This window comes from Chrysochloris asiatica, unplaced genomic scaffold (assembly GCF_000296735.1).
Source record: "Chrysochloris asiatica unplaced genomic scaffold, ChrAsi1.0 scaffold00166, whole genome shotgun sequence".
Classification (NCBI taxonomy): Eukaryota; Metazoa; Chordata; class Mammalia; order Afrosoricida; family Chrysochloridae; genus Chrysochloris; species Chrysochloris asiatica.
Genome location: NW_006408684.1, coordinates 892,488 through 904,486, shown reverse-complemented (window position 1 = coordinate 904,486; position 11,999 = coordinate 892,488). Strand labels below are relative to the sequence as shown.

At 40.6% G+C, this 11,999-nt stretch overlaps 1 pseudogene; it reads right to left on the bottom strand.

Annotated features, from left to right (window-relative positions):
• LOC102842923 overlaps positions 1-11,737 on the bottom strand; it is a 162,849-nt pseudogene extending 151,112 nt beyond the window's left edge.
• Positions 11,738-11,999: the final 262 nt, after the last annotated feature.

Here is an 11,999-nt window from a genome sequence, read left to right as displayed (position 1 = left end):
TTGATTTTCCTTGTATTATAATATAAAATAGACACTGGAGGGGGAGAGAAAGGAATAGTCAGAAACATCACCATAGAAAGCTTGTAAGTCCGTCTTCTGCCTATAATTGATTGGAACACCTAAAATGGGGCTACAACGTGCCCAGTGAAGGAGGCTTCCTGCGGAGACTCTACAATACATAAGACTATAGGTAGAAGCCTGAACCATATCCAGATCTCCAGAGATGGGAAATTTTCACTTGAAAGGATGAGCAGACCAGCTTGGAATGGCTAGAAGAATAGAGGAAACTGCTTGAAAGAAAGACCTACAGGAAGAATACAAAATAACAGAGGCAGATGGTCTGTTACTACAAGAACAAACAAGTTGCTTGCCCAGGAAACATCAAAGCAAGTGATCGGGTTCCCTCAGTGCAAACCCCCTTCCTAGACTAAGACTCAATGGGAGTACACGCTCTGATTGGTGACCATGCTCGTCACCGATTAGGGGAATTGAGGGAAAAAAAACAATGAAGTGGCGAGCTAAGCCTGACAATATGGAGAGTGAAGCGTTCAGCTGATAAAAAGAGAGGGCATATGCACAAGAACACCCACACTTGCAGATAATACCCACTTGACCTGGCTTCAATGAACAGATGATCAGAGCTCAACCAGAAGAAGAAAGAAGAGGAAAAAAAGAGTAATCTAATGCAATTTGATGGACATGACCTACACCTATGAGAGCAGTAGGTCAAAAGAGGGAACAAATTCTTACAGCAAGACTCATTCCCACCCCCTCCACACACAGAATAGAGAGGGATGGGCAACTTGGACATCGGCTACCCAAAATTGGGGGGGGTAGGGCTACAAAGGCAAGAAGTGACAGGCTTACAAGCTTTCAAGAGGGAGCCTAGAGACAGGGGGCCTGGAGGAAGGCAGAATCTCCAGTGAGTAGCATCCAATCTGCCTAGGTGGAGTTGATGAAATGAAATGCAGATGATTCTCTTGTGATACAATAGTGAATAATTGTTATCAGTGGAAATGTAAAGGTAGACATTTTATCACAAAGAAGGAAGTGATTAACTTTTCAGTCTAGGAGCAGAGGTCTCTGGAACCATCAACAGAGAAGAGCCGAGAGCGGGACCCTACCCAGAGAAAGAGTGATGCCTGAGATGGAGGCAGAGACAATGAAGTGGAGCGATGGAGCAGCTGGGGGCTTTAGATCCAGAGAGGGAGAGGGCCTGTGTGCTGAAGACTGGGGGGGAGGGTAGTGTAGGGGACAGTCTTGATGGGTATACCCTTTGGTTGTGTGATGATGCATGGAGGGAATTGTAACCATGGCAATGATACGATGTACGATAGAATGAATGTAAAACTAATGTTCTCCCATGTAAACTATCATATAATTCACAATAAAACACTAAAAAAAAAGGAATATTGCATAACTAAAAAATATTGCAATATCGAAAGCAAATCTTGATGATCTACTTTGGAAAATCCTGTGGATAACAGTGGTCCAATCTGCAACTAATCGTGTTGATGGTGCAGGACAGGCAGCATTTTGTTCCACTGTGCATGGGGCTATGATGATCTAAGGAAGCTAATAGCAACAACATCGTATCATTATATAGTAAAACATAGAGTGCTCAAGATTGATACAGCAAGAACTAGGTGCATAAGCATATTATATAGAAACAAGGAGGGAAATAATCCGAGGAAACAGTTACAGAATTGAAAGTGGTTGTTCCTCAAGACTAGAGTAGGGTGGGGAGACTTTGGAAACAATGTCAACATATTAGCTTGATAAAAATTAAAAATGATCTTTTAAAAGCACACTATAACCCATACTCCATTGTTTAATTTTCTGTTTATAGATATTTGTATAGGTCGTAGAAGTCTAATGCTATGGAATATCTCTGGGGTAGGATGAGGAGTCCCTGGGGGTGTAAATGATTAATGAGCTTAGCTGCTAGCTGAAAAGTTGGGAGTTCAAGTCTATCCAGAAGTGCCTTGGATGAATGAAGGTTTAGAAGTCTCATTCTGAGAAATCAGTCACTAAAAACCTTATAGAGCACAGTTCTCCTTTGACACAAATAGGGTCTCCATGAGTTGGAATTCACTCAGTGGTAACTGGTTTAAATTAAGGTGAAGAGTCAATCAAACTTTAGTATCCTATATTTCCCTCATAAATTTTACCTTAGATTACCAAATAATTGATAAGGGGAAATTTTTCTTTATAAAAGTATCAAGGAAGAATGGTTTAGAATATATGAAACAGTATATCTCCATTTAGCAAATCTTACTGAGGCATAAAAGAGCCCTGGTGGCACAACTATTAAGCACTCTGCTGCTAATGGAAAGGTTGGCTGTTTGAACCCACCCAGTGTCTTCACAGAAGAAAGACCTGGCAATCTATTTCCGTAAAGACTACTGTCAAGAAAACCCTATGGGGCAGTTCTTCTCTGTCACAAGGGACGGCTACGAGTCAGAATCTACTCAACAACACCCAATAACTGAAGGACCAGTGACTATATCACAAGACAATCAGATGATGAATCATCTACTTGTAACTTGTTTGAACATAATGATGGTATAGCTATGGTCCGGGGCGGAGGGTGAGGGGGGTGCGGCGTGCGGGGAAGGGAATCAAAAGTCTTTACTTTTAGAGATACATCTTAAAATATTTATGGATGAATTGATATCATATTTGGGATTTTTGTTCCAAAGCAAGGCAATCTGGAGCTGGGAAAAAAGATGGGGAGAAAGTGGGTTAGGAGTAGAGATGGTTCTGATTGGATATTGATCGAAGCCAAGTATTTGATGCATGAGTGTTTATTATATGCATTTCTCCAATAAGCAGTTTAAAATAAATCATTGATGTTACATGGGCAGAATACAACAGGAATGCACTGCCACTAATTGCATATCACCAGTGAAGACTAGAAACCTGAGGATTTAGGATGGTTGGCAGCCAGGCCAGGAGCCCAAGGGCTTTGAGTAGCAGCAGTGATGCTAGGAGAGAAAATGTAGAGGAAGAGAGGAGCAATGACAAAGGTGACAGGCTGCAATATTTGGTGGTGTTATTGTTGTTGTTGTTGTTAAGTGCCATTGAGTAGGTTTCAACTCACGATGACCCTATATAGGGATTTCAGGGAGCAGCTGATAAGTTTGAACTGCCAGCCTTATGGTTAGCAATCCAGTGCAGATCCTACACCACCACACCAGGACTCCAATACTGCAATACTGGAGGTATTCTGCGATGTGTTCTCCCACTTTTGAAATACAAGGGAAATGCTCTCTTGAAAGGATAATAACAAGGCATTGTGATGTTAGTATAAAGAATGGGAGCTGGAAATTGCATCTACCTTAGTAATTTTCTTTACTTGTTTGAGTTCAAATTTTCTAATCTGTAAAATGAGGGGGTTGGATAAGATCCATGACTATCAATCTTTGTTCTAGTTAATATTGATTTATTTATTTAATATCTGTATGTCAGTCTTTGCATCTCAAAAATACATAAAATATCTTAAAGTAATCACATTTTCCCAAGAAAAATATCATCATAAACCTACTTACCAAATTTAATTTGAAAGATGAGCCACAGATGGATTAAAGAGGCTTGTTTTCCAGTGTGATACTTGACAATTGATTGTATGTTTATGGCTTGGTTTCCAGTTGATTATTTTATTGTGTGTGTGTGTGTGTGTGTGTGTGTGTGAAAGCTACCATAAAACCCAGATTCCAGGTTATGATTAGGTTGTCATTTGAAATTTTCAGGTTAAATATATTTACAAAACCAATGACAATTTCCAGTGTCAAGAGGAAAATATGCATATAAGTGAAGCCTTATATTATTTGTCACTGAGCCATCAATCTTAAAATCATTTTCTGAGATGCTGTCACGAGTGGAGAAGCCACTTAATCAACCTTTATTTTCTAGATGATCATAGTTTTTTGTTTCCTTTCTTATCCTGTTGTTGTTATTCTTAAGTACCACTAAGTTGATTCCAACTCATTGGGTTTCCAAGGAGAGGCCGGTAAGTTTGAACCTCCAACCTTGCTGTTAGCAAGTTCTTATTCTACAGTGCTTATTCTACAGTGCCACAGCAGGACCCCTTTTTATTGTAGGAGAGAAGAAAAATTGCCTATAATTTTAGGTTTAATTCATTCTTGTTAGCAAGGGAGTATGAAGTATGTGAGACCGGTAAAGCTAAATCATAACTAATAGGTAAAGCTAAAGGAAAGTAAAAATCAAAAATCAAAACAAAAGCTTGATTTCAACTCAGCTTAATTGTTCTATAAGTACTTTGCTTGGGCACAGCAGCTGTGTGGTATGGAGTCTTAGCATATCTTTGTAAATTATATAATTAAGTACAGTCTTCTGAAGTCCGGATTTCATAAAGTTTACCATGTTAATCATGTTCTTCAATACATGCTTGCTAAGATTATGAGACTTCCTCAATAGACTGGCTTGTGCTTCTAGGTATGGCTGGCATCTGTCTTTCTCCCAACTCAATATTATCTTCCTACAGAATCAAAGCCTCTTTTCAAATTTACAATCCCTGACAGGGAGAGGGAATATTCTGTAAGCAAGGTATGATATGGTAAGACCATGTGAAACTGTTCACTACAGATCAGTAGCACTACTTGTCTGTTAGTTTGTTGTACTGTGGAGGCTTGTATATTATTGTGATGTTGGATGCTATGCCACCAGTATTTTAAATACTCACCCATAACGGATAGGTTTTAGCAGAGCTTCCAGACTAAGACAGACTAGGAAGAAAAAGAGACAGACCATGTCTGAATGGCTATGAATTGTAGCTGAACATTGTCAGATATGGTGCCAGAGGATGAGTCCCTCAGATTGACAGCCACTCAAAATATGACTGGGGAAGAGCTGCCATTTCAAAATAGAGTTGACCTTACTGACATGAATGGAGCTAAGCTTTCAGGACCTTCATTGCTGATGTGGCACAAATCAAAATGAGAAGAAACAGCTGCAAATATCCATAAATAATGGGAACCCAGAATGTATGAAATGTGAAGCTAGGAAAATTGGAAGTTTTCAAAAATGAAATGGAATGCATATAGATTGACATCCTAGGCATTAGTGAGTTGACGTAGATTGGTACTGACCATTTTGAATTAGACAATCATATGGTTTACTATGCCAGAAAAAAACAAATTGAAAAGGAATGGAATTACATTCATTGTCAAAAAGAGCATTTCAAAATATATCTTGAAGTACCATTCTGTCTGTGACAGGATAATATTCATACACCTACAAATGAGACAAGTCAATACCACAATTATTCAAATTCATGAACCAACCATCACTAAAGTCATTGATGATAAGACTGAGGAATTCTACCAACTTCTTCAGTCTAAAATCGATCAGACATACAATAAAGATGCATTGATAACTATTGGTAATTAGAATGTGCAAGTTGGAAACAAAGACTAAGGACTTGTAGTTAATAAATGTTCCCCTGGTGAAAGAATTGGTGCTGGAGATCATATGATAGAATTTTGCAAGACCAAGGATTTATTCACTGCAAATACCTTTTTCATAAAAGACAACTATACATGTGGACCTCATCAGATGGAATACACAGGATTCAAAATGACTATATCTGTGGAAAAAGATGGAGAAGACCAATAGCATTAACCAAAACAAGGCCAGGGTCCAACTGTGGAACTTACCATCAATTGCTCATATGCATGTTTAGGTTAAAGTTGAAGAGAATTATAACAAGTCCACAAGAGTCAAAATATAACATTGAGTGTATACCACGTGACTTTAGAGACCATCTCAAGAACAGATTTGATGCATTAGACACTAATGACCAGAAGAATTTTGGGATGACATAACATCATACAGGAAGAAAGCAAAAGGTCATTAAAAAGACCAAAAAAAAAAAAAAGACCAAACTACAGTGAGAAGACTCTGAAACTTACTCTTGAGTATTGAGAATGAGGAAATCATTGAATAATATCATTAATATTACATACAAGAAAATTTTTGCTGAAGGTAATTTAAAAAGGATTGCAGCAGTACATGACAGGGAGCTGCATTTATTAGAGGAGGTGGAATGAGGGATACCACTGCTGATGACAGATTGATCTTGGTTGAAAGCAGAGAACACTAGAAAGGTGGTCGATTGTGTGGATCATAACAAACTATGGATAACATTGAGAAGAATGGGACTTCCAGAACACTTAGTTGTGCTCTGATTTTCCTCTTTTTCAGTTTTGATGTGCAGGGCTGTTCTTTTTCTTTAAGGTTACCCTGTTATTTATTAATTTTTTTCTCTGCTTTAAGCAGTTTATTTTATCTTGAAATTTCAAACTCCTCACCATTTGAAAGTTCTATGTCTACACTATTCCCTCTTTCTGCTTTGTAGTTGACTTCATTATACATTGATATTTCTGGTTCCCAATTTTTAACCTTGTAAATTTGTTTTACTTTAAATCCTTCTATATCTAGATTGAGTTCTGGGTGGTGTTATCATGTATGGTAATCTTAGGTTATTGTCTGCTGTTGTTGGTTTTCAGTCCAACTAACTCCCTTTAGCATTTTTTTGTAGAGTTAGCCTGGTCATTACAAATTCCTTTAATTTCTGTTTATCAGAAAAAGTCCTGGTATTATCGTATTTAAGGGACCGCTTTGCTGTATATATGATTCTTGGTTGGCAATCATTTTCTTTCAGAGTTTTGTATATGTCATCCCATTGCATTCTTGCCTGCATGGGTTCTGCTATGAAATCAGAGCTTAGTCTTATTTGTTCTCCTTTGAGGGTAACTTTTTTTCTCCAGAGCTGTTCTCAGAACTCTTTACTTGTCTTTAATTTTGGAAAGTTTGATAGTGATATGTCTTGGTGATTTTCTTTTAGGGTTTGTTCAGTTTCTTGTATGCTTGCTTCTAACAACCCTTTTGACAGTTTTCTTTGTGCTTATCTCTTCCTGTCCTAGAATTCTGATCACACATAAGTTGTTCCTCTTCATGGTGGCCTACATAATTCTTAGGCTTTCTTTGGACTTTTAAAATTCTTTTTTCTGATTGTTCTTTTAGCATACTAGTGCTGAGAGATTTATCTTCAAGCTCACTAATTCAGGCCTCAATTGCTTTGCATCTACTCCTTTGCCCTTCCAATGTATTGTCTATTTCTGAGATCTTAGTATTAATCTTCTTGATTTCTAACTGTAGGTTTGGTAATGTTTCAAAATTTGCATTTATTTTGTCTGTTTGTTCTTGTAGTGTTTTCCTGAATTTATTGTCTTCTCCTTGCTTTCCTGTGTGTGTCTATGGAGCCTCTGAAAGTACTTAATTATCATTCTTTTGAATTATTTTTCAGTTAGTCATTACCTTTTCTAACTCTGAATCATTTTCTGGCTTTTCATCTTGGTCATTTGTTTGAGCAATTCTCTCTTGTTTATTTGTGTAAGCTATAATTGTTTGCTGTCTCTGGGGTATTGTGGATTGTTGTATTTGTAAAAACAAACAGTGCAGTTGGACCCAGAGGGGAAAATCTCTGAGGGTTTTGCAATACAAGGAGATCACAAGGTGGTTGTGAAAGGGATATGACTTCAGAGTTCCGGGCCTTAAATGTAGTTTTTTTGTCCCTCGGTGTTATCTATGTTCAGCACTTAATCTTGAAGTAGTTCATGGGGGTCCATGATGAAACTGGTTTCAGTGTTTGTTAGGACTGCTGGGAAATTTGGGGTGGTGTGACTGGTTAAGTGCTGACCTGGTGGCTCTGTGGGTTTTGTAGGTCTAGAACTGAGCCCACCTGAATTCAGACATCAAAGCAGTACACCAAAGCAGCATAGCTGGCCCCCATGTCACGGTAGCATGGCTCCTAACTCCTGGAGAACAGGGTCTGTGCTGGGGTGGATGAGGATGGGAGGTGGCCACACTTCTGGTCACAGTGGAGCATAGGGGAAAAGAAGAAATCACCTTTTCCATCACCCACACAAATCTGCTTTGCCAAGTCTCCCTCCACTGCCAAAGCTGATCATTAAAGGGTCAAGCCACGTCTGGTCAGCTGTTCACCAGTCTCCTCTCGTCATCCCTGCTCAGCCTCTCTTCCCAGCAAGCTCTCTATCCACCTCTCTAACTTTTCTTCTGAAGTTCGGGGTGCCAGAATTTTCATCTGTGTCTGTCTGGACTGCAAAGTTAGTTTGAGCCACAAGGTTGGTGGTTCAAGCTCACCAGCAGCATCTCTGAAACCCTATACAGGGTCGCTATGGGTTGGAACCAACTTGACGGCACTTAACAACAACAACAATCTTTATTGTAGAGGGTCTGTGTAGTGCATCTGCCTAGTCTGCAGTCTTGCTGGAAGTCCTTGTATTTGTATTTAATTGATGGTTGTATGTTAATGTGTTCTTAGGTTCTCACCAACTGTCTCCTGTGGGTATAGTTAGAAAGTAGAAACGGGTATACCATTCTTATTTGATGTTCATCCACTTCAGTTTAGGGTGAGTTTGGCTAGTTTGGCTGCTGTCTATCCTTGATCAGGTGATATTGTTGTTGTTGTTAAGTGTCATCAAGTCGGTACCAACTCACAGTGACTCTATGCACAACAGAACGAAACACTGCCCAATCCTGGGCCAACCTCACAATTGTTGCCATGCTTGATTGAGCCCATTGATGCTGCCACTTTGTCAATCTATCTCACTGGGGGTCTTGGAACTGGTATTAGCTCTTGACCAGTGGGTAGAGCTGCAGAAGGTATGGTTTTCCCTCTGTGGGCACGATTGCTGTCTCTTGTCAGGTGGAAAAGAGAAAACCCCTCCCCACCCCCACACAAGAAAAAACAAAACAGAATTAACAAACAAGAAACCAACAATGAAAAGAGAAAATAATAAAGAGAAAAAAGAAATAAAAACAAGCAGCCATCATAAAAAAAAGACTATAAAGACAGAAGAGAAACAGGAAAATGGAGTTTTAGAAGAGAAAAATATAAGAGAAAATAAAAGGAAGAAATTTTAAAAACACATAAGAATAAATAAAAAGAGAAGAGTCTCGAAGACCAGAAGAACTAGACAGCGCCCATGTACCACTATTAACTGTTTTGAAAGAGATCACATTAGAGGGTCTTGGATAGAGTAGAATAAAACGTGGAACAAAACTCAAAATGATCTTTTTTAAAAAGACCAGGTTTGCTGGTAGAACCTGAGACTACGGCCCTTGCCTATACTTCAGGTCTAGAAAGGAACTGACCCCTTATGGTCCAATTTCAGCAAAGCAGTAGATAGCTGAATAGTGGAGGACACCAGGACTAGTAACGGATGCTCACCATGGAATGGACAGTCATTCAAAATCAAAAGGACCACATTATCCTAAGGACAAAGTTGAAAAGGGATGGGAACATGGGTGGAATGCAAAGAGGAACCACAGGGAGGAAGTGGGATAACTGTTGCTGCAGGGTGGGGATTGCAATCTTTGAGATGAAACAAAGTGTACTATTTGTTGAATGCAAAACTGATGATCTTGTCTGTAAGCCTTCACACATTTGATAACAATAAGTAAAGAGCAAAAAACAGTCCAGGTCTTGGACCTGGAGAGGAGAAAACTCAAGGGGGCTCCTGTCAGTCTAGTTGCTCACAATGTTGGTCATGGGAGGGATATAACAGCAGAGTTCTTGTTCCTAGATGGAGTTCCTATGGTCTAGGTGCTATCTACATTCAGGGCACTCAATCCAGAAGCAGTTTGTGGAGGTTGTTGATGACGCTGGTTTCAGTGTCTGTTAGGACCACAGGGAAGCTGGGTCCTCAGCTGAACATGTTCTTCCCTTTTGGTTTTCTAAATCCAGGTCTTTACACATTTTGTAATAATATTTTACTTTGACTTTTAGAGCTGACTTTTGAATTTTCTTTTCAGCGCTTGTATCTCCTCACTTTTTCCATTTGCTTTAGCATCGCTACGCTGGAGAGCAAGTTTCAGAGTCTCTTCTGACATCCATTTTGGTCTTTTCCGTCTCTCTTGTCTCCTCAATTACCTTTTGCTTTCTTCCTGTATGATGTTCTTGATGTCATCCCATAACTCTTCTTGTCTTCGGTTTTTAGTGTCTAAGGCATCAGCATGCATATGGATGATTGAAAATCCTATGGTTTGAGTCACACACTCCTTAATTCTCAAGGTGACCTCTATGCTTTTTTTCCCCAACAGTTCATAAATATATAGATTTATTGCTTAAATATGTCTGCAATCAATGGATTGTTATTGTTGCTGCTACTAGATGCTATTGAGTCAGTTTCAACTCATAGCGACCCCATGTACAATAGAACAAAACACTGCCCCATGCTGGGTCATCCTCACAATTGTTAGCTTGAGCCCACTGCTATTGCCACTATGTCAATTCATCTCATTGGGTGTCTTCCTTTTTTATTTTTCCTCCCTACTGGAAAATAGTTTTTATTGAGATCCCACCAGCTACCCACATTAAGCTCCTTTTCCTTTGCAATTCGGTCTTTCTTAAGTGATCCCATGAATGCCTGCTTTTCCTCCACCACCTGGAAGCGGCCATGGCCAAACTTGGAGGTGGTGCTGGTGAATTTGAGGTCAGTCTTCTCCAGTGCCTGTTTGGTATGTACTAGCAAGGACTTGCACAGAGTGAGCACTAGCTTCTTGGTCCCCACCAAGCAGCCTTTCAGGCTGACAAAGTTGTTGGTCACTTTACCATAGTGGACAAAACTACGCAGAGCGTTGATGCTCTTGTCAGACCAATTATAATCAGTGGAGGCATTGTTTTTGATCAGTTTGCCATCCTTGATAAGGTTGTTGTTGTTAAGTGCCGTTGAGTCGACTCCTACCCATTGGGACCCTGTATAGATTTTCCAAGGAGCAGCTGGTGAGCTTGAACAGCCAACCTTGCAGTTCAAATGGCTTTGCAGTCTGGCACATTAACCCACAGCACCATACCAGTAGCCCTGGCCAATCCTGTAGATCTTGCTGATCTCAGTGTGGAGATGGTTGCCCTTCTGCCCACCATGTGCCACAGAGAAGGCCACGTGGGCAGGATGCCCGATACAGGCAACTTTCTTTGCGCAGGTCTCAGTGGGTCTTGCGAGGTAGCTTCTTGGTGTGCCAGCGGCTGGTGACCCCATTGTAGCCCTTGCCCTTGGTTACCCCGATGACGTCAATCATCTCATCCTGCCTGAACACCAGGTTCATAGGCACCTGCTGTTCCAGCTTCTCCCAGTCCCAGTCCAGCTTCTCAGCCACTGTGCCCTGTTCACCTGGATCTCCATCAGGTGGGCCTCTGTCACAGGGGAAGCAGGTGCTTCTGGGTGTGGGCGATGATGCTCATGACCTGGCAGTACTTCTTCATGCTGCTGAAGTCTTTCTCCACCCGCTTCTTGCCATCATCATCCTGCGACTTCTTTCAGTACTTGGTGAATGCCTTCTTCAATTTATGCCAGTTCTTGTAGAAGCGTCTTTTACATTCATCACTAATGTGCTCAGTAAAGACAGTCTTGAAGGTCCGGAGACCTCGAGGCATTTCCAGGTAGCCCACAATGCTGACACCACCATGGGAAGTGTCTCCCATGGTCACAGCCTCCACCACTTCCTTCTTATTCACCTTGGTCCTTTACCTGTCGACCTCACGAACGATGTGGGTCATGCTGGCCTTATAGTCCAGGAAGGCGTCATCCTTGGGGAAGCTCTGCACCTTCCTGCGGTGCCGGCTGCTACACTTCGGAGGCTGGAAGCCCAGGGAACCGTGCCTGGGAGCAGAGAATTTCCTGTGAGCCATTTCATCCTCGAAACATGCCGGCAGAGCGTGTGTCTTCTTCTTTTGTGCTGATCCTCCACTCCATTAAACATGATGTCCCTCTCCAGGGACTGGTCAAATGTCCAAACTATAACAGGCAAAGTCTCGCCTTCCTTGCTTGTAAGGACCATTCTGACTGTTCTTTTTCAAGACAGATTTGTTTTGTTCTTCTGGCAGTCCATGGTATTTTCAACATTCTTTTTCAACACCATAACCCAAATGCATCAATATCTTCTGTGGTTTT